This window comes from Acanthochromis polyacanthus, chromosome 3 (assembly GCF_021347895.1).
Source record: "Acanthochromis polyacanthus isolate Apoly-LR-REF ecotype Palm Island chromosome 3, KAUST_Apoly_ChrSc, whole genome shotgun sequence".
NCBI classification, from domain to species: Eukaryota; Metazoa; Chordata; class Actinopteri; family Pomacentridae; genus Acanthochromis; species Acanthochromis polyacanthus.
The window spans coordinates 41,101,174-41,125,048 of record NC_067115.1 but is presented as its reverse complement, the minus strand read 5'-3'; the positions used below and the strand labels follow the sequence as shown (position 1 = coordinate 41,125,048).

At 37.9% G+C, this 23,875-nt stretch overlaps 1 protein-coding gene across 1 annotated transcript in view; it reads right to left on the bottom strand.

Annotated features, from left to right (window-relative positions):
• Positions 1–23,875, bottom strand: part of LOC110955016 (teneurin-3) — a 753,086-nt gene that overhangs the window by 529,690 nt on the left and 199,521 nt on the right. The window lies entirely within an intron of this gene.

Below are 23,875 nucleotides of genomic sequence, written 5' to 3'. Positions count from 1 at the left end.
ATAGCATGGCAACTTCAGGTTTAACCCTGGGCATTGAATCATGATTGAGGCACATTGCCAAGAAAACTCAAGCAGCCCACCTGAACTTCTTTGAAGTAGGTTACCTACAACAGCAACAGATCATCGTGTATAAAGACTGACATATCAGTTCTCTTGGAAAACATCTTTACATCCCTAGGAGGTCCTATGGAACTCATAAAGAGAGGATCTCTTTGGAGAGCAAGAATTTGCAGTGTCCAACGAAGTATGATATGCATTACATTCTTAGTCAAGATAACTCCAGCCTTCCTTACTTCATTATTGCATTTAGCATGTTTTCCCCAATGACTGCAAGAAGGGTACAAACCACTTCGTTGTTCCCTAGGTCATTGTATAGTGACATAATCCTAAGATGAAAACTGATACAGCACTAAAGTTGAAGACTTAGTGATCTTAGAAATATGAAAAAAAAGTCTCTAAGGGTTTGAACTAGCCTGCGCTTTACATTTGTTATTTAACTGCATCTGCCAGAGCTGCAGCTATAGGAAACAGGCTAAAACTATCTCACATGTTATATAAATAGGTTATATATTTTGCTGTTTATCGGCTGCAGGATTGTATTTAGAAAACATGTACAAATCAAGCAAATACTTTGTAATTTCTGCCGCAAGAGGTATCTCAATCAAAACAATAGTAAAATGCGTAGTTTCTAGTACGAGGTTCTAACATTGTATCATTAATGCTACTCAACGTCATGCTGCTGTAGCTAAAACAATGTGGCAAACTCAGTCTTGGGTTAAAAAAATTCACACGTGAGCAAAACAAACAATAGAATGAATGCAGCACTGACGTGCAAAATTTCTGTTGCATCAAATTTGTTACATTTGGAGCTTCTCTTAATTGCCTCCTATCCACAGAAGCCAAAGCTGTTTATTTTGGCATCACAGATGCCCAGTTGTTACTGGCTGAATGTAGGTATTGAGGCAGGAAAACAACGCTTGTGCAGTTGATAATTTTGTGGACTGAAATCACACAAAACCTAGGGACAGTTGCATCAGAGACCAGTGTATATAGCTCGCATATGTTCCCCAGTGTTGCAGTAAGTCTACATTTGCATTAATATTATTTTCATTACCGAATATTCTGTCATAGAAAATGTCAATGCTAAATGTAATTTAATTGTATTTTCATGTGAAACAATACATTTAATTATTTTCTACTGTGATTTTAAAATGCTGCCAGTCAGATAATGAAAATAAAGACTTTAAGTTGTTTTTTTAAAAAGAATATTTTACACATAATTTAGACATGTTCATTTGTATGACATGTATACACTATATGATCGTATTTCAGATCTTTGGTCTCATATGAGCACAACAAGGACAATCGCATTACTTCAAATAAGCCATGGCAGCTCTGTTAAACCTTGTCCAATCAACTATTGAAGATGATATTCACCACTAAATATTTGGTTTGTCTCTGGTTATTGGCTGTCTCACACTGTGGCCTTTACTTAGCTCATCACAGTGTGTGTCGACATATCTTTAGACAAACACACTTCTAATAACTCTCTCTCTCATATTTTCTCTCTGTTTAAGTCTTGCTCTCCTCTCTTTTCTAGCCAAAAGCTGGCCACAGTGGATTTCTGCACCACATTGTTCAAACAAAGCACGAGAAAAAATAAAAAATAATAAAAAATAACGTCCACCACAGAGAATGCTTGATATTAAAACCAGTCCAAAAAGAAAAAATCACTGCTGTGCAAGTACACAAATAGATCAACATAAATACACACATATACTCGATTTCAACACCCCCCCCCACACACACACACACACAAACACTGTGTTTTTCTATCATTGTGGGGACATACCATTGATTCCCATTCATATCTAACCCCTAACCCTTACCCTAACCTTAACCCAGACCAAAACAATGGCTAACCCTAAAGAAACGTTTTTGCACTTTTACATTTTTCAGTAACAACAACATGGCCAAGAAAACACTGTTTAAACTTGTGGGGACCGAAATGAGGTGACATTGTTTTCGGTTTTCCTACAGTTGTGGGGACATTTGGTCCCCACAAGTATAGCCAGCACCTGAGCACGCACACACACACACACACACACACACACACACACTGTTTAAAAATAAAGTAGTTCCAGTGGTACTGTACTGTGCTGCATTTTTAGGCACTATATTTTCTTTTACAAAAGTGGGCCTGAATGGAAATTTATTAATTTTCCACAGCTATCAATACTCAGTTTAAGATTCCCAATCACTGCCTTTGTAAAAGGTGAAATTTCAACTGAAGTATCTGTGTGCTGTGAAAGTACTTTACAAGTACAAATTGCAGGATTTTGTGGGCATGGAGTATTGCGTATTATTTAGCAATTATACAAAACAAGTACTCCTTGTAAATCAAGAAGAGAAACAAAAACAGCTATGAAGTGAGAAAAAAGATTACTTTGGAAGCACCAGTATAATCTGAATAAAGCTACACAGCAACAAGCCAAAACACAGTTATTCGGCATCAGACATTCCTCAAATGATGTCAGAAAAATTAAGTTTCTTCATACTTGTAGACCAGAGAACACAGTGACATAGAACACAAGAAAAGCACTCAGAGAGCATAGTAGTCTGCAAAGGCTGCTCAGTCGTTGTATGATTTCGATAAGTCCCGATAAGTCCACAGTGGTTGATTTGGTATACGATCGCAATCATATGATCGTCAGCAGGCAGCTGATGTAGTGTTCACTTGTAGTCATAGTTACAGTGACACCATGGCGTTATCTCACAATGACATGGAAATCCTTAACAAATCTATGGATCCAGACTGTAAGCTACATAACTATGTAACAAAATCTAATCTAATGGTCCTTGTGTCACTTTTGACCTTCCCTGAAAATTTCATCCAAATCCGTTATGTCGTTTTGGAGTAATGTTGCTAACAGACAAACCAACATTGATCGTCTCAAAACTCTGTCGCATTTCTTGGCAGAGTAACAAGTGTGACTATTTCCTGCAAATGACCACAAGTAAGCTTCATGTAAGACTTTCAGCCAAAAAATCCTTGCTTTGAAGAGGAAACAAGCCCCCGCCCTAGAATCTTGATGTATGACAGAAATTTGAAATCTGAAAACATTCTAGAATCTTGGCCGGATGTAACATTCTACTTTATTATAACATTCTACGATTTTGGCCACTGACAACATTGTAGAAGGCTACTCACTTTTGGTATATAACAAATGTGAGTACAGTGATTGGACGGGTCTGGAACGTAACCACCGTGATAGATGAAAATCCACGAAGTAGTGACCATGTTTACTTAATTAGTTCTATATATTTTAAGGCTTAGCAAACCCTCCCCACAGAGCACACCACATCACAGAGCAACACTCTATGCAGCGATCAGACGTCCATGTGAAATGGACAAGGCGAGATGCTGAATGCATTCTACAGACGGAAGACAGAGGAGACTGATGCTATGGTCGCTGAGCCAATCAATGGCCAGTGCTGTATGCTATGCATTTTTGATTTTGATTACATTTTTTAATGTTTTAATTATTATTTTTTAATACATTTCTTTTATATTGTTTGCAATTTTTAGGCTAGAAAATGCTTATTTTACCACAAAAATAATTTAAATAATGTAACGATCACAGAGCCGGTCACTATGACTGAACTGTTGTGCTGCACTGCACCATGGGAGTTCAGAGTGTTGGGGGCTTAAATGCCATTACTGTGGTTTATGTTAGTGTTACAGTGTTATTAGTGTTTGTCGTTTATTGTGTTTTTGTGGTTTAATCAGCCTAGTTAGTTAGGTTTAGTGTTATGTTGTCAGGTCTGTGAGTGTAAAGTGGTGTGTTTGATGACTTCCTGCCACATTTACATAAAGGATTGTTGTTATGTGTGTCAAAATACAGGGATCTACCAGTTGCAGAATGCACAAAAGGCAGATACATTTTCTCCAGGATTGTTTTTAATGCAGCTTGCCATACCGCAAAATCCTGCGATATAGCAAAAAATCAGGGATACCATATGCAATTTAAAAATCTGCAATACAGTGGCACTGCCAAAAGTGAACCTGTTTTTTCCTATATAGCCACATGAGATCAATGTCGCTCACTCACAATTACCAGACAACACATCTGTTCCCTGAATTGTTGGTGTTTTCCCACTACAAATAAACTAATGGGTGGGCCATAAGTTTCCATACATAGGAAAATGTATAATGTATAATTTTTTTTGTTTCAGATACCCGAGGAGATGCGCTTGACGCTGTCTTTGGGGGCACTTGAAGGCCATAGCGTATCAGGTGAAGATACAAGACATAAATCATCTCAAGGAACGCCATTACAAGCTTAACTTCAACTGTGCTAAAGCAAGTTCATCAGCATTGGAAAACACGTATTATTTGTGTTTTCGAAACAATGGTATTCATATAGAGCATATTACATAAATAAAGATGATAGTCCAACATAAAATGTTTATTTTTCCAATGTATGGAAACTTATGGCCCATCCTGTATACAAAGGCATGTGGCTTTTTTTCTTTTTTCAATGTCTTTGGAATCTAAAGACTTTACCCTAACTACAGGAAATAACAGCAAATTCCAACTACTACACCAGTAAACATTTCAGTGTTTAGTTTGGACACTGAATGTTATCTTGATTGAATGTGACTGCTGAAAGTGAATGAGCCAGAAAACTGATTGACAATCAACCCAGAGTGATAAAAGGAAGACAGAATGAAGAGAATGGGGGCGGACAAAAAGAAGGACAGCATGACAGATTGTTTTCCTCTTGGCTACCCTTTCAGGTTAGACATGTGGTTTTCGTCTCTCACTTTCTTGTTCTTATTATCCTCCCATTTCCCCCTGTCATTCTTTCTCTGCCCATTTATCACAACTAATGACAATCGTCTGTCTGACTGCTTTAAATACCTACATGTTTGATCGACATGACTCTTGATATCACCATTCAGTTGATTTACAAGGCAGAAGTCACAAATCCACAACGATATTCTTTGGAGCTTGCATTTGCAGTACTTATCAATGGAAGATATAGATTAAGCAGGTCATTAAGCAGCTCCTTCAGCAGCAGACTGAGACACCCACCCTGCAAGAAGGAGCGCTATCGCAGGTCCTTCATCCCATCTGCTGTCAGACTGTACTACATCAGCATCACTGGCTGATGCTAACATAAACACATAAGCACAATTCTTTGCACTGTTGGCATTTTCTGCACTTTTACATTTTATTCCACAAGTCATTTTTTGCTGATGTCATTTATTTATAGTGTAATAATACTGTATTCATTTTCATCCTTCATGCTTGTATATACTGCATATATTCTGTTATTATAATTATTATATTTACTGTATATTTCTGCTGTAACATGGGGAATTTCCCCTGACATGGGGAGTAATAAAGGATTATCTTATTATAGGGGAAAATGGCATTTTGATAATGATGCATTGTTGTTACTTGATTTACCTGAAGTCATAAGTCACATAACGAGGAAAAGCCACAAACAGTTATTCATGTGCAAAGACGAATAGAAACCATTCAAACCATTGAAGACTGTGATGGAGCAAAACTAAAAAAAGAATAAAATTTATTCGATATTTGTGGATCTGACATTGTCCACGACAATTACACAATTAAATACAACAAAGTAGGAAAAGATGTGATGCGAAATGATTTCATTTGCCACAGTCAAATGCAAATCCAACTGATTATTTCAAAATAAAACACTTAATACATGTGTCAGGGATTGTAGTGACCCAAGCACAAAGAGCAGATTGTAGAAATGACTTCCACAAAAGTTGGTGGACAAAATCAATCTGTTCAGTTTAGGGCCCAACCAATATGGATTTTTTGAGGCCAATGTAAAATACCGATAATTGATTAATCGGCCACTTAATTTAAGAAACATATAATGAATAAAATAACTTCTCTTTTGGTCCCTTAATGCTTACAACAACAAAAATATGAATGACAGACAAAATATTTTACTGTTTTACAATACTTTGTACTTTAGTATTTGTTTAACTTTACAACAGACAGGAAATATTAAACCTTACACCTTAAAATACTCAATCTATAAATTAGTTATGAAATACATCTTGTCTTGTACTTCTTGTTGCTGCAAATTAGAGGCAAGCTTTATATATATATGCCGTATAAGAGCAACATAATGACTGAAGTTACTGTGACAAAACATTATTCATTGCAGCCTTCTGATGTCTGTTTAATCACATTTTCTCTCCATTATTTTTTTTGCCATGAAGTCAGGACTCATATGAACCAAAATAAAAAAAACAGAGATGCCTTTCTCAGATGTCAAAACATGTTATCTTTGACAGAGTTGTATTTTAAATATATAATGGTCACAAATAGTCCAACACTAATGTTCCACCATAACAATACACAGTGAGTTAGTGTTACAGCCTGTATCACATTCTATGTTTTTTCTGAGAAAGTAAAACTGAGAGTGACATGACATCATGATAGTTGTTGAAGACAGCCAGGAATGTTAATCATTTGAACTAAATAAAGCCACTCTCCTCTGCATTCACATTGCTCCTCCTTAAATGAGCCTCAACATGCAGCTGATGGAGTGATGAACAGTCATTCTGTACTCGCAAGTATTTTGTACATTTAGATTATTTCTACAGATATTTACTGGCTTTTAACCTGTTAGCTAACGCTATGGTAGGTTGACCTAACTACAGCCCTGTTATTGCTAACAAAGACAGGGAGTAACTTAAGCTAGGTTTGCACAATTTTAGCAATGCAACATAAATGAAAATCATGACCGACACAACGAAGCACGTATCACTCGTCATGACACATGGCAAAGAGAGTTAAACTGAACTGGGACACATGATGAGTCATTGTTAATTTCACAATGTTGTTATAAACTTACCTGTTGGCTCAGCTCACTCCTGCAATTTTGCCTGGCTGTAGCTTACTCATGTACATTACTGAGAAGAAAAGTGGCAAGGACCGAGGACTGAATGGAGTTAGAGCTCCATGAATTGGACAAACGGCGCAAGGACATTGTTCTGCGTGATTCCAACACTTAACAGAATTTACTGTTTTATGAGAAATTAAGAATATATTGGCGTTTAATTGGCAAACTCCGGCTGATGACAATTATTCTTGTGAAATAAACAAATCCTCAAAATCTTCAGATTTCAATGGAGTTGATGAAGACAAGGCAGAGCACTGTTGATGTCTCTGTATGTATTTTTTGGCCATAGTTTTTCTACCTGCCTTTTTTAAGGTTATTTAAGGGCAGAAGAGGAAAAGCGAATGTGACAGAATGTAAGTGTTTTATTTTTTCAACATTTTTCACCTTGAAATTGTACTTGGGCTGCCCTTGAATGCAGCCTCATCCCTTCTGAAACCTCATATGCCATTTCAAAGACAGAAACGCTGTGGTGAAGGCTGGATGGAGTGGTTTTCTAAACGGACTGACTTAAAATCCTATTTGATTATGACAGTTTCTTCAAAAAGCCAGGGTTAAAAATGCCACAACACAACCTTAAAAAGAACACCCTCAATGAAGTTTTCAGCCTTCCAATGCAGCAACATGGTGTGAATTTAGGGAGGCAGTGAAAATTAATCAAAATGTGTGTATGAAGACTTCATTTGCAAAAAGAGATAACTCCGTTTTGATAAATTTTCAGATTTTTTTTTATTGTTTACTTGAGATAATATCAATCAAACTGAAGTTGAGTGGATTTGACTCAGTAGAAAATACATGACAAAATAGAGAAAAAATTAATTATTAGTGTTAATATTATTATTATCTAGTAAATATATCTATATCTATATCAAGTAAACAATAAAAAAATGAGTTTTCTGAAAATGGAGTTACCTGTTTTTGCAAATGAACTCTTCATATGTACAATTGAATATTGAATGAATAACGAGCAAAGACAAACTCAGTGGTGGTCAGAGTTGGACCATGTCCTCTGTTGTTTTACTGAATATCAAGAGTGTCTTGCACAAACTACCAAGGTTAGTTTCTTAAGATCCCCACACATGTATGCAATTTATAGGTTGCCATACAATACACTTCAAACTAAAACAATTTATAGATGTTAATGAGTCGCACTAATAATGGTATCATTTCAGACTCACCAATACTAGAGCAAGGTCTCATCTCTGCTGACAACCCTCTGCTCTGAATGCATCAGTGTGCAAAACGAGAAGCTGAGGGCAATAGAACTCCTCTGTAAATACCACCAGATCTGATTGCTGTCATACTATTGAATAGGCTGAATCCTGATACAATCATCCCACAGAAATGGGCCAGTAGGTCCCAACTGTACCTACTAGTAGGTACAGTAGGTTGTGATCATCTAATCATTTAGTTGATCCAGTGTTATTAATTATTAAAGACTGCCTCTTTTAGTGTTAGCACCACCATTCCTATATCTCAGGGGTCACAAACTATTTTTTGTTCAGGGGCCACAGTTCAGATCACAGTTTATCTACAAAAAGGTACAAAACATTTAGTTACAGGTATCTGCAACTGAATGATATAGTATTTTTACTTTATGATCAAAACAAAAGTCAGACAAAAAACAACAAAAACAAGAAAATATTGCAAAAATGAGACACAAAGTGACAAAAGCAAGAAACAAAATGACAAAAAATTAGACAACATGAAACGTGAGACAAAAAAGTTGCAAAGTAACAAAAAATGGACAAATGACAAAAATGAGACAAAAATTCCATAAATGACACAAACGAGACAAAAAATGACAAAAGCAAGAAACAAAATGACAAAAATAGACAACACAAGGAAGACATAAAAACACAAGATGACAAAAACAATGCTCAAAGCAGCAAATAAAGCGAAACACAAAATGACAAAAAATAAAACAAAAACACAAGGGAGACATAAAGGAAGCACAAAACAACAAAAACATAAGACAAATGACAAAAGTCAGACAAGAAAAGACAAAAAACAACAAAACAAGACAAAAATATTACAAAATGAGACACAAAATGACAAAAGAACAACAAGCACATTGGTATTTTACTTTATGAACAAAACAACTTGAAATTATTTAAAATTTACAATTTGTGGTTAATGTCTTCTCTGTAATTTTTAGACTTTACAAAGTCGCCCCGTGGTCCAGATTGGATCCTCTGGCAGACTGGTTTTGGACATGGGCTGAATGTTTAACACACCCTCATATATCTGATACTGACAGACAGAGTGATTTCTGTCATACTATTGAATAGGCTCAATCCTGATACAATCATCCCACAGAAATGGGCCAGTAGGTCCCTACTGTACCTACTAGTAGGTACAGTAGGTTGTGATCATCTAATCATTTAGTTGATCCAACGCTATTAATGCCCAGTAGGCACAGTAGGTACGTTATAGAGCTCATTTCCCCCACGCAACCCAGTCTCACATCAAATTGTGACATAATCACGTTGGTCCACAATGCAAAACGTTACAATCTCGTAATTTGGGCCTGAAAATTGTGAGATGCTCACGTTTTTTTCCCCCCAATTCTTTTCTATTAGTCTGACGAAGGGTCACATGACTGCTTGCTGCAGGCTTCTCAAAAAAAACATGGCGGCTATTCCTTTTATTTTCCGTGGAAAATGCATTATTTTAAGATAGTTTGGACAGAATAAAACATTTTGATTAGCGAGAAATATATATAACACTTTCACATTATCCATTCAGTTATTGGAAATGATCTTTGGTTTGGTTTGTTTTTAAGCTGAATTTCACGTCACGGCATTAAATTGTGACAGTGTCACATTTTCTACCGTTATGTTGGTTGATTAGGACGCTGCCACAGATGAAAGCAAGTGGTGTGTTTATTTTTGTATTGTTGCATGGTGTAATTTTTTGAGTTGTTAAATCATTTATGTAACTCTTGATGATTACTGCTAGTTACTGAGATGTCTTCCCCGGCCGTTGACGCGCTTCGCTCCCTTGTTAACAAGTTGCATTTCAATGATCCACAAGTCGCTCATTGTCAGTGCCAACAACCGTACTTTTTTCCATGAACGTGCTTTTACCGCAATCATTTCTTGAGCTCATCCATATACCAGTCAACGCACAGCGATCTAAAAACTTTATTCCTGACCACAACAAGATCCCTGTCTTTCTACCTGAGCCTCAGGCATTACAGCAACACCAAAAAATATACATTTTAATTTCACAATATTCGTTCAGTTCTTGTGTATGATCTTTGGTTTGTTGTGACGATGAATCTTTCACGTCTCGGAATGTTGCTGTGGTCGTTGCTAGGGACGCTTCCACCGTTGTGGTGGTTGCTAAGGAAGCGTCCACGGGCTAAACCAAATGGTGTAGGCCTATATGTTATTGTATTTATTCGTTACATTGTGTCGTTATCTGAGCTCTTAACATATTTGTGTAGTTACTGACGATATCTATTGTTAACCTTTCATGCTGTCTGCTTCCTGACCGTGGTCGGGAAAACACAGAGGAGAACTGATACGTGTAACTGCTTCTATTTAAATAAAATGTGCGGAGACGGTCGTTCAGTCTTTCTTATTTACTGAAGAACAGTGCATTAAATTATTCCGCTTATCACAGTTTCTTCTGGCGCGGTCTTTACCGCCTCACCCTTTCTTCTGAACAACAACATAACAATGTGCAGCACTTCGGGGACCTTTCTTCTTCGGTGGTGTCTGTGTAAAACAATGTCCAACATGCAAACAGCACACCTAGCGCCATGAAGCTCAAAATGCAGGTGTAAATCAATGACATCTTACAATTACAATGTCCTGTCTTTTAACTAATAAAGACACATTGCCCACATATAAAGAACTTCACGTCAGTGCATCGGTGTTCATTGTTTGTTTTGTTCTTTTAAAACCATCCAGTACCGTAATGAATATTGAATGAATATGGCATCGCGTTTACATCTCTTATTAAGGAGCGAGAAATTTACTGACGTTGATTTATGATTCAAGACAAGCAGAGGAAACACTGTGTGCCCCTTTAATGTCCAAAAGGCCAATTAAGGTCAAAATCTCACAGATTCTTTGACCAATTTGGAACAACCTGTATATGCTTGATATTGGTTCCTAAAGCAATACTGGTGTACGTTTTCAGACCACCAGGACCTACAACGGCAAAATAGGAGCAAAAAGACACTGGAACAGGGGCTTTTTTAAAGATGGAAATGTAAAATGAATGAGAAACCAGTGGTGTAGTGGTCCCTGGAGAAGTGGGTATACTTTTAATTTTCACCTTTTTTTTTAATTAGTCCAGAGTCCCTGTTTTAGAAACAGTGGCATAGAAGACTACTCTATTCAATTTATTCAGTCATTTCTACTTGCCCACTATTATAAAATTATCATGACTTGGTTAGGAGCAGTTTGTAGTTATTACTGGTCACACAAGCAAACTGGATTAATGTAACATGTATTTATCATGAGGCAAACATGGTGTTTCAGTTACTTTTGAACATTTATTTAAATAAAATACTTCAAATATGAAGTTGACAGTGCATCCTTGTTCATATTTCATCATGAATAAAACCTCAATATTGTTTTAGGTCGAATCTTAAACTCCCTGTCCCCATTCTTGTGTTTTTACTTACTTTAAAATCAACTACCAGCCTAGAGGTTTTCCCACATTATCCCAATCTAGCTAGCTTCAGACTTACGTTAGAATAACGTTAGCCTTTCAAAACGTTAGTCAGACTCGGCCTGACACTCAGTTCAACCCGTTGCGCTTCAGTTGCGCTTCAGTGTCCCGCCCGCGGTACACTTTGAGATCTGTATAAGCAATTTGCTAAATGTCTGAAACTGCAAACGCGATTATACAAACACTATACGCCGATGGAAAGCTTAGATTCTCATGAATCCGCCGGTATAAACCACTTTCAGATGTGATTACCACAGAGGGTAATATAAACACATTTGTCCGACAAACAACGAATATCCATCCATCCGTTCTCTGTACACGGCTTCAACGTACACAGCGCGACTCACATTTCCGGGTTCATTATTACACACAGATGAAAATATTCCACAAAAAACGGCCATAATCCAACCTTAGACATCCAGACGACACAAGCCAGTAAACTATTTTGTCCAAAACATGTCTTGAAGATGGTATATGATCCACGAATAGGTCGTTTTCGAGGAAATGCACCTCGTGATGCGCGTCCAATATTCCCTGTATTTCTCGTCATATTTTTATTTACAAATAGAATATTAGCAATTTTTTTTTGTACTGAAAATGGCTGGAATTGACTGCAGCTTTAACCATTGGCGACAAAATATCCTCTCCTTGAAACGTGCAGTCATGTTGCCAGTAGTTTAAAACAATGAGTCATTTGGAAACCACCTTAAAACTTACCTGAGAATTATATCATCCATGAAAGTAGGTTCGCTCGATACGTGCCACTCACTTGAAAGGTGTTTATTCTGACTGTCTCGCATTTCCGCACATCTTTCAAGCAGACCTGTCAATCAACTGGAGTGCCACAGAGGTGTTAGCAAAATTTTCCTCTGTATGACCCACCCTACTCTGCCTCTGATTGGCTCATCCCTAAAGTTAACCAATCGAATCAGGAAGATAGCATGTACCAGCCAATTACAGGCAGAGGAGGGTTGTTCATGGCTTCATCATCCTTAAGGAAAAGAGGGCTACCTGTCACACAGATATTACTGAATGATGCGCACCAGGGAGCATTAGAAGTGGGTATACGCAATGCTCACTGAAAAATAAGTGGGTATACGCCGTATACCGCCGTATACCCTGGACTACACCAGTGTGAGAAACAGTGTGAGAACATCAATCAAAGTGCACCAAAGTGCATAAAGTCATAGAATAGGGTGTGCTGAATGCTCTGGGAGCAAGTCTGCAGTGAAAACACCTTTGAAGGGGTCAAGGGTCACTAAATCTGAAGACTTCGAATGAAGGAGACATTTTGTGCAACATATCAAGTATCATAAAAGTCATTCCCAGTGGAATTCAAGTCTGATATTGTGTGGGACTATTCAGAGCAGTCACATGAAGCACTGTATCTGTTTTCAAGGGTCTAGCCCCATGGGAACCCGCTTTTTTCAGCAGTGAGGCCTACTAGTAGTGATGAAGCCTGAGGCCTTCAAACATGTGAAAAAAATTCTTGCTCGGTCATTTTTGGGTCGAGTGACACCAAATTGGACACACTCCAACTAGACCACCCCCTGACCTTGCATATTTTTTTTCAGAGAGTTAGCTCAAAAGGGGCCCGAGCACGGCCCCGTTTCTCAGTCCACCGTTAACCCTTTAATGTCCAAATGCTTCAAAAGGGGCTAAAAAGGTCAAAATCTCACACATTCCTGAACCAATTTGGACCAAACTGCACAGGTTCTATATATAGAGGCTAATGTGAACGCTCATGCACATTTTCAGACCTCCAGGGGCCCTGAAGAAGGAATGAGGGCCAAAAAAGCAAAGTGCATTTTTTTAATTCTCCATACTTCTATCCATGGTTGTGCTGTTTTCATAGAGGCACACAACTTTATATTCCAGTAAAAACAATGAGCCCAGGGGGTGTTAAAATACGACTGGAGCAACTAGAAACTATTTCAGGGAGTTAATGACACACCAGCATAGCAACACAACTACAACAAATACCACAACATCTACAGAGAAAAATATAATTATTGCTCTCCTCATTATTATGAAATATACATACTCTTTATATGTGAGGAACCATAAACACGCTAAAGACACAAGAAAGTAGGCAAAAAAGGTAATAAATAAAGTTTCACACAAACTGACATAAGGTATTCCCTAAGGCCTGAATTTTAACATGATAAACTGTTTCCGAATTTAGTGGCCACAACTGCAGACGCTCAGTCTCCTTCAGTTTTGTTGTTGAGACAGTTTGGAGACTTTAATCAGGTGACCACAGACAAAATGTAAATGGGGCCTACGCTGACTAATTGCGATTAAAGCTATTAAAAAATTGATTTTAAACCAAAGTGGGAGCTAATGTAATGGGGCTGAGTAATGTGAGGTGGCTGTTTTTGTGCTTGTTAGGAGTCTTCTGTTCAATGGTAGCAACACACATCGGACAAACAACCTCCATGTGACTAAAACATCCATTACAGCATGTTCTTTTAGCAATAGCACTCATACTGTAATGGACCTGTTTACAACCAATATCTGATATGTGTTTGACCCAAAATGGAAAAAAGTACAAGTTTGATTCAAGCTTTTTACACTTTTTCATCTGCTACCAGTGAAGTAGAAAGGTTTTAATTAGTTTGTGTTTTGTGTGTGTGGGCAAAGTGTTCTTTTCAGAGTCAGTCAGCACAGCACAGTGAGGTGCACCAAAGAAAATTAATGATAAAATAATGACTAAATGCTAAGATGTTATGATGAATAAAATAAAGATTTTTCAGTGATGGAGTATTCTTTTCCACTTGTACAATGACAGCAAGGAAATTGTGTTGCAACCAAACAGCAAACTCTTTGAACGAACAATAAAGGCAACATGGAAATGCAGAAAATTACAGTTTGTCAAACGTCTGCTTGAAGCTGCTTCAAAAACGAGTTAATCTCTATGGATCCCTGCATTAAAATGTCCACGTTTACAGCAGTCTTTTTTGCTCCTATTTTGCCATTGTACGTCCTGGTGGTCTGAAAATGTACACCAGTATTACTTTAGGACCCAATATCAAGCATGTGCAGGTTGGTCCAAATCGGTCAAAGAATCTGTGAGATTTTGACCTTAAATAGCCTTTTGGACATTAAAGGGGCACACTTCCAAACTTCAACATGGTACCATCTGGCCCCCTGTTGACCTCGGAGGCTGATATTGTATATACCGACTCACGGGAGGCCCTCGTACTTGTGGTTAAGATTTCGTCCCGTTCGGGTAAAAAATGAGGGTGAGGGTCTAATTCCACTGGCAGAAGGCTCTCAGGGTCGAAGAGTCTGACAAGTGTTAGGGTTTTCCTAACATGAACACTTGGTCAGATTTTTCTACTGGGATCCTGGGGCTTATCTTTTACTATGTTATACTAGGCTATATTTGGAGCTGAACTGTGGTGGTTTGGTGTCTCTATGACTTCCTGTGACCCCTGGCGCAGGGTCAGAATGTCACATTTTTGGACATTGAAGCCCCATAAATTAGTAATTTTTGCATCAAATGAGCTGAAACTTTTCGGGGTGATTTACGTGACCTTGGTGAACAATTGATATGAAGCACAAGTCTCTAGGTCATTCCTGGAGCTACTTCCGGTTTGGGAGGGGCTAGCAAAACAGTTCCAGTGGATTTAGATTTTAGATGTATCAGGTACCAGATCCCAGGTTTCAGCTCTCTGAGTGTTACAGAAGAGAAATGAGAGCAAAAGAGGGACATTTATGACAAAACATGTTTTTTGGCCCTCATTCCTTCTTCAGGGCCCCTGGAGGTCTGAAAACGTGCATGAGCGTTCACATTAGCCTCTATATATATAGAACCTGAGCAGGTTGTTCCAAATTGGTCAAAGAATCTGTGAGATTTTGACCTTAATTGGCCTTTTGGACATTAAAGGGGCACACAGTGTTTCCTCTGCTTGTCTTGAATCATAAATCAACGTCAGTAAATTTCTCGCTCCTTAATAAGAGATGTAAACGCGATGCCATATTCATTCAATATTCATTACGGTACTGGATGGTTTTAAAAGAACAAAACAAACAATGAACACCGATGCACTGACGTGAAGTTCTTTATATGTGGGCAATGTGTCTTTATTAGTTAAAAGACAGGACATTGTAATTGTAAGATGTCATTGATTTACACCTGCATTTTGAGCTTCATGGCGCTAGGTGTGCTGTTTGCATGTTGGACATTGTTTTACACAGACACCACCGAAGAAGAAAGGTCCCCGAAGTGCTGCACATTGTTATGTTGTTGTTCAGAAGAAAGGGTGAGGCGGTAAAGACCGCGCCAGAAGAAACTATGATAAGCGGAATAATTTAATGCACTGTTCTTCAGTAAATAAGAAAGACTGAACGACCGTCTCCGCACATTTTATTTAAATAGAAGCAGTTAAACGTATCAGTTCTCCTCTGTGTTTTCCCGACCACGGTCAGGAAGCAGACAGCATGAAAGGTTAACAATAGATATCGTCAGTAACTACACAAATATGTTAAGAGCTCAGATAACGACACAATGTAACGAATAAATACAATAACATATAGGCCTACACCATTTGGTTTAGCCCGTGGACGCTTCCTTAGCAACCACCACAACGGTGGAAGCGTCCCTAGCAACGACCACAGCAACATTCCGAGACCTGAAAGATTCATCGTCACAACAAACCAAAGATCATACACAAGAACTGAACGAATATTGTGAAATTAAAATGTATATTTTTTTGGTGTTGCTGTAATGCCTGAGGCTCAGGTAGAAAGACAGGGATCTTGTTGTGGTCAGGACTAAAGTTTTTAGATCGCTGTGCGCTGACTGGTGTATGGATGAGCTCAACAAATGATTGCGGTAAAAGCACGTTCATGGAAAAAAATACGGTTGTTGGCACTGACAATGAGCGACTTGTGGATCATTGAAATGCAACTTGTTAACAAGGGAGCGAAGCGCGTCAACGGCCGGGGAAGACATCTCAGTAACTAGCAGTAATCATCAAGAGTTACATAAATGATTTAACAACTCAAAAAATTACACCATGCAACAATACAAAAATAAACACACCACTTGCTTTCATCTGTGGCAGCGTCCTAATCAACCAACATAACGGTAGAAAATGTGACACTGTCACAATTTAATGCCGTGACGTGAAATTCAGCTTAAAAACAAACCAAACCAAAGATCATTTCCAATAACTGAATGGATAATGTGAAAGTGTTATATATATTTCTCGCTAATCAAAATGTTTTTTTTCTGTCCAAACTATCTTAAAATAATGCATTTTCCACGGAAAATAAAAGGAATAGCCGCCATGTTTTTATTTTGAGAAGCCTGCAGCAAGCAGTCATGTGACCCTTCGTCAGACCAATAGAAAAGAATTGGGGGGGAAAAAAACGTGAGCATCTCGCAATTTTCAGGCCCAAATTGCGAGATTGTAACGTTTTGCATTGTGGACCAACGTGATTATGTCACAATTTGATGTGAGACTGGGTTGCGTGGGGGAAATGAGCTCTATAACGTACCTACTGTGCCTACTGGGCATTAATAGCGTTGGATCAACTAAATGATTAGATGATCACAACCTACTGTACCTACTAGTAGGTACAGTAGGGACCTACTGGCCCATTTCTGTGGGATGATTGTATCAGGATTGAGCCTATTCAATAGTATGACAGAAATCACTCTGTCTGTCAGTATCAGATATATGAGGGTGTGTTAAACATTCAGCCCATGTCCAAAACCAGTCTGCCAGAGGATCCAATCTGGACCACGGGGCGACTTTGTAAAGTCTAAAAATTACAGAGAAGACATTAACCACAAATTGTAAATTTTAAATAATTTCAAGTTGTTTTGTTCATAAAGTAAAATACCAATGTGCTTGTTGTTCTTTTGTCATTTTGTGTCTCATTTTGTAATATTTTTGTCTTGTTTTTGTTGTTTTTTGTCTTTTCTTGTCTGACTTTTGTCATTTGTCTTATGTTTTTGTTGTTTTGTGCTTCCTTTATGTCTCCCTTGTGTTTTTGTTTTATTTTTTGTCATTTTGTGTTTCGCTTTATTTGCTGCTTTGAGCATTGTTTTTGTCATCTTGTGTTTTTTATGTCTTCCTTGTGTTGTCTATTTTTTGTCATTTTGTTTCTTGCTTTTGTCACTTTGTGTCTCATTTTTGCAATATTTTCTTGTTTTTGTTGTTTTTTGTCTTTTTTTGTCTGACTTTTGTTTTGATCATAAAGTAAAAATACTATATCATTCAGTTGCAGATACCTGTAACTAAATGTTTTGTACCTTTTTGTAGATAAACTGTGATCTGTATTTTGTAATGTGTATATGATAAACTGATGCATAATGTTGTTGAAATTTAATTTATTTTTCTTAAGAATTTCAGGCTGTTCATGTTTTTTAAAAAGAATATTCCTTAAATGTGAACCTTTTTGCATGAAAACCAAAAAAAAGTTTGGAGTTGTTATTTATAGGTTATTGTACTCTGATTTAACTGTCCCAACCCACTTGAGATCAAATTGAGTTGACTGTGGCCCCTAAACAAAAAATAGTTTGTGACCCCTGAGATATAGGAACGGTGGTGCTAACACTAAAAGAGGCAGTCTTTAATAACTGCATTAATTCTAAAATTGTTGAAGCAGGATATCAGGCAAATTTGCATTAAATTCTGAAACAGAATGAGGTGTCTGTATCAGTTTTTGACCAGTTTTACGCCCTACCTTGCTATCCATCTAACCACGCCATCTTTACCGACTGGCAAAAGAGGAGGCTGATCGATGCTCTTAAGAGGCTTCTTCTCAGGGAATGTGAAACACAAGTTATTCAGTGTTTAAATATATGACCTATTTTCTGAGAAAAAGTCTTGTTTTCAGAAGCATCTTCTTAAATGTCTCTTGCTTCAACAGTACCGCAAGGGAAAATGGAGGTAAATCTGTGTTGCTCACAGGCTTGAAAATGATATTCAACATTTACCCTCAACTTCATTTTTATGTCCCTGTAGATAATTTACAGAACATGTTGTCAGTAGTGTGGCATGTGAAATCTCTCCAGTAAAATTGCCAATGTACAGATTATCCAGAAGACAATGAAGACATAGATTTGACAAAAATGTACTGTTCTTCACTTTATTCCGTGAAGTCCTTTAACCCTGTTTAATCCCACTGGCAACAATTGTTGCTGGTCATTTTTCTTTTAATTTTTACTCCCTAAAAGTTTTGTTTTGGCTTTGGACAGCTAATGCAGGTTTTAAAATAAAAGAATAGGTTGTCTCCTCTAAATTGCTTCAATGTAACATAACTCGTGTGAATAGTCACATGAGTAGGCCTCTTTACGTCATGCCTGCACCAATGGAAGGAGATGTCTGCCTCAAACTTGCACAAGAGGAATTTATTTAACTACCTTCATTAACAGATATAACTGAGACATTTTGTACATACATTTTTAAAAGGGTCTACTACTGATATATAATGAGAATTTTATGCCTGCATGCATCTTTTGATCATAGGAATAGTAAATGTAAGCATGGCAACATTTGTTTCCCCTAGCAAAACACATCATCACAGTGTTGTGCTACTTGTCAAAGGTCTTGACTGTTTGTCCTATTCATCTTATGTTTTTGTTTACACAGCTTTAACTATTAGAGGTTTTGAATCATCTAGACTTAAAAGAGCCCCAAACTGATATATGCTACATCATAGTCATTCCTACAGCATAAAAAGATGCAGTTAAAATTGACTGATAGTTACCGCTCAGATAGAGAGTACCAGGTACCGAGGCAAAACAGGCCATTTGTCTGCTAGACTTCTGAATGGTGAAGCAGAGGTGACCAATCTGAAGGATGATGAAGATCCAACCAACGCAATAACTACCCTTTAAAATAAGCAAAATAGGAACAGGGTTTTTAAAATATCACAATGACCGGCCACATCCAATAAACTAGATTTTGTGACCTATGGCCCAACTGCAGCCGACTGCATGAATCAAACTGAAGCAGACCCTGTTGATTTGTTCCTGCTGATGTATCCTCTAACTCTAAGGTGCTCACAAGATGATGCCATACACAAAACAGCTATCAACTGCATGAAAGCACTATGTACACTCATCTTCTGGCCATGATGTTAGTGGTCAGTAAATAGTCAATCTAAGCTACTGCCACAATGTGAATTTATTTTGTTTTTGTAAACTATGGTCAGTTCTTATTTTGTAAGCTCAAGAGCTGTTGTTTTGCAATGTTTGTTTGAGGAGTTCTTGTTTGTTGTTATGGCGTTTTTAGTCCTTTGCGTACAGAGTTCTAACTCTTTTCTAGTATTTAGAGTACTGATTTTGAGTATTTTGTCACTTTTGACATTTCTAGTTTCTCTGAGGCTTGTTTAGTCGAGACTTTCAGCTTCCTGACATCTAGCCACGTTATTGATTAGAGTGAGCGTTTAAGCTCCTTTTGACTCATGGCCATCTTTCGTTCTTGTTTTATACAATAGTTCTGCCCAGGTTTTACCTGCTGTGGGTTTATTTAGAGCTGTGTTTTCTTGTTTAGTCTGCCAGCCACTAGAGGCGTTGTAGATTTCAGGTTCAGTTGTGACCAGGTAGTTCCGGTTATTTATTAGTTATTATTTCTGAGTTCCTTTGGGATTTGTAGTTCTATAAAGCTTTCCACCCATCCATTCTCTATACACCGCTTTATCCTCACTAGGGTCGCAGGGGGTGCTGGAGCCTATCCCAGCTGACTCGGGCGAAGGCAGGGGACACCCAGGACAAGTTGCCAGTCTGTCGCAGGGCTCTATAAAGCTTTTTCTGCTGTAAATAAATCATTATTGCTGCATTCCATCTCTTTCCTGCTCCTGAACCTCAAAGAAAATCTTAACAGAGGAAAGAGGAGGAAGAGAAGGAGAAGTCCGACTGAGACACAGCTGATGATCAGATTACAGGCAAGAAGATCAGTAAATGTCCCTCTGTCCCTTGACAAGCAAATGTTCAGCTACTGAGGTGTTTTACTTGTAACCAGGTGGGACCGGGTGGGTACGACGAACTGACAATGTCAAAAGTATGTCATATTTCAGATTCAGTTAATCTATCTTTCTTTTGTGCCATTTTTTTTAAAGCAACATTTAATCAGATCAAATTAAAAACTTTTCAAGATTACAAAATCTGCACTACCATTGCTCTAACTGGAACTACCTAATCACAATGGGTAGGGCACCAGCTCTGTAAAACAACAGGTAGAACAGGCAGCATTAGGTCAGGTCAAAGTTGTATTATTTGAAAATCGCTTATATCTAAGTACATCACTGCGTAGAAGGTGTGGCTCTATGTACCTCTCCCTGCTCATGGCAACTCAAGTTCACTGGCTAATTAAGTTTCAGCTGTAAAATTGCTCTGCTACACAGTGGCCAGCAGTAATATTGGAGTATTTTGGCCATACATATTCAAACAGAAACAGTTGAAAGCCACTTTCTGAAGAGCAGAGTACAGAATCCCCCCTGAGATGCAAAAATTCCTTTAACACATCCTGCTTTGCATCATCGGGCTGACTTGTTCCATCATGCATCAACCATTCGTCATCATCCACACATCTCCGAAACAAACACACAGATAACTTTCAGAGAACTTGGTACAACTCTCTAAATTGTCTTTCTTGGCAAATCTAACTAAATGTCCCTTAAATTGCAAATTGGCCTACCACAAAGTAAGCATCATCTTTTTATGAACCCCACTATTATGGAATTGCATTACATTTTAATATTGTGGTCTCCCCTTTCCCTTTTTCCTGACTTACAGTCACAGCTTTCTTTATTTTGTCTTATTGTTTGTTCATATTGTTGTAGTTAGTAGTTGTTAATCTCATAAATATATTGGTAGTTTAATAAATGTGCTTGATTACATGCAAGTGGAGTTGCCTTGATTGTGTGTGTGTGTGTGTGTGTGTGTGTGTGTGTGTGTGTGTGTGTGTGTGTGTGTGTGTGTGTGTGTGTGTGTGTGTGTGTGTGTGTGTGTGGAGGGGGGGGGGTAGATTTCAGCTACCCAGCTTTTCACAGTTGACTGCCATCTTTAAATTATTTGCCTGATCATTCTGAAACTCCTCTTGGTAGTCAGTAAGTGGACTTCCACATGTAGTATTATTACATGCATTGTTTCAGGCCGAATGCAAAGTTACATTGTGCAATAATTCTACATAAACAATCATAAATTCATTTCAGCATACATTTTCCCTACACAAGTGCTGTAAATCATACAGGATACCAAGGAGTAAACAAAATAAAGTACATTCAGAGTTCATTTGTGCACAGATCTTTGGTTATGTGGTTTCTTAGGTTTTTGTGGATTATTTTCTCTTCTGTGTGTCTGATGTAATTTTAATTCCATCCTTGTTTGTTTTCTTTGCCTGCTCCACCTTCATCAGTTTCACTTGTGTCTTGTTCAACTGCCTATTACCTGTCTGTTTCCGACTTGTTCCCCTGCAACTAAAGAATCTTCCCACAGTATCCATCCATGAGCTATTCACCACTTAATCCTCTGTAGGGTGGTGGGATGCTGGAATTTATCCCAGCTGACTTAGGGTGAAGGCAGGAAACACCTGGACAGGTCACCAGTCTATCACAGGGCTACATAAAGACAAACAAGCACACTCACATTTACATCTACGAATAATTTAGAATTATCAATAAACCTCAGCATGTTTTTGGACTGTGGGAGGAAGCTGGAGTACGCAGAGGAAACCCACACTGCATAGGCCCAGGTCGGGATGAAAACCAGGGATCTTCTAGCTGCAAGGCGAGCCACTGTATGTTTTTGTATTCTTCTGTGAGTTGATTAAAAGTAATTTTGTATTCACAGCCTGACTATTTTATCTAAACTCAGGTCTTTCCCTAACCCTCCAAGCTTTAAAGCAATGCTTTTCAGACACGATGACCCCTTTCAGATGTGTAACATTAAATATTGCTAAGTTGTAGTGATGACATTCTAGTCATCCAGACATCAATTACTTATCCGTTAACGTTCCTCGTGGCTGCATTCAGACAGACTATCAGCAGAGCCAGAGAGGACTGTGGTACACACATGATACTTGTCATTCAAGCAAAATGAGTTCATATATTATATTATGTGTAATGCAAAATATTGCAATATCAGGCTAAAACAAAAACACAGCAACTGATCAAAGTGTCCCAATAACTAACAACCCAGTTTATTTGTGATTTCTTAAGCAGTGAAACCTTCAGTGTGAGGATGATGTGACATGTTAAACAGCAGCAGACAAACTGCTAGTCTGTGTGACTGCTCATTTGTCTGAGATGCTGTTAGATGCTGATTGACCCTTTATTCGTGTGTGAATAATTTACAATTAATTCATGAAATTACTTCTGTTGCTCTGTGTGTAAATGTACGCACACAGCATACGGAACTGCTGTTGTTCCGTGTGCAAATGTGCACAACTCTCTCTTTCTTTGGAGATGCTCATATGGATCCTGGTGCTGCAGGTATTAAACAAATTCAAAGCCAACAGTTTAAAACAGCTGCAAGAAACAAGCTTTTATTATAATCATTATTGGCGAGTATCATTGATCTTTCAGCTTTTTGTGTTTGTTTTCATTGCAGTTTTTAGTATTGTGGGCATCTCATTCAGTGCCTAATGGATTTGAAATTGTAAAGCCAAGTGTGTGAAAAAAGGTGTGTTGTGATTTTAGAGATCTGTGTAAGAAATGTCTCTGTGATGTTTTCGAACTAACATTTCTGTTGAAATGTTTGGAAAATTCTTCAAATCGCTACATACAAATCAAAGTACCTCTGCTTGTACATGTCTGTCCATTAATTGACAACTCAGTTCACACTTGTGCTGTCTTGAAAGAGATAGCTGTGACTTCTATGTATGAGTGACCACGCTGCGCATTCAGACATGTAGCCGACCCGTTGAGTTGTTGTCAGATTAATGAGTGATGGGAACATGTGTGAAAGGACACAATACTCCCTGATGCCAGCATGGGGTCCTATTTCAATGACACAATCATCAGAGATGATGACTATGTCATTCTAATGAATCTACAGCGCTAAATTACATTTAAAATGATATCTTGTTTTTTGTTTGATATTGACATCCGTTTGGGGTGTTATTTGATGGAGACAATTTTTTAGTTTTGTTTATCAAGAACAATGGTCTGGGAAATCTTAATGCTTAAACATTGTCACTAAATTATTAGAAGGGAATATATTTACCTATTAAGCAAAGACAAGTGACAGCAGAGGTCTAAAATTAGAG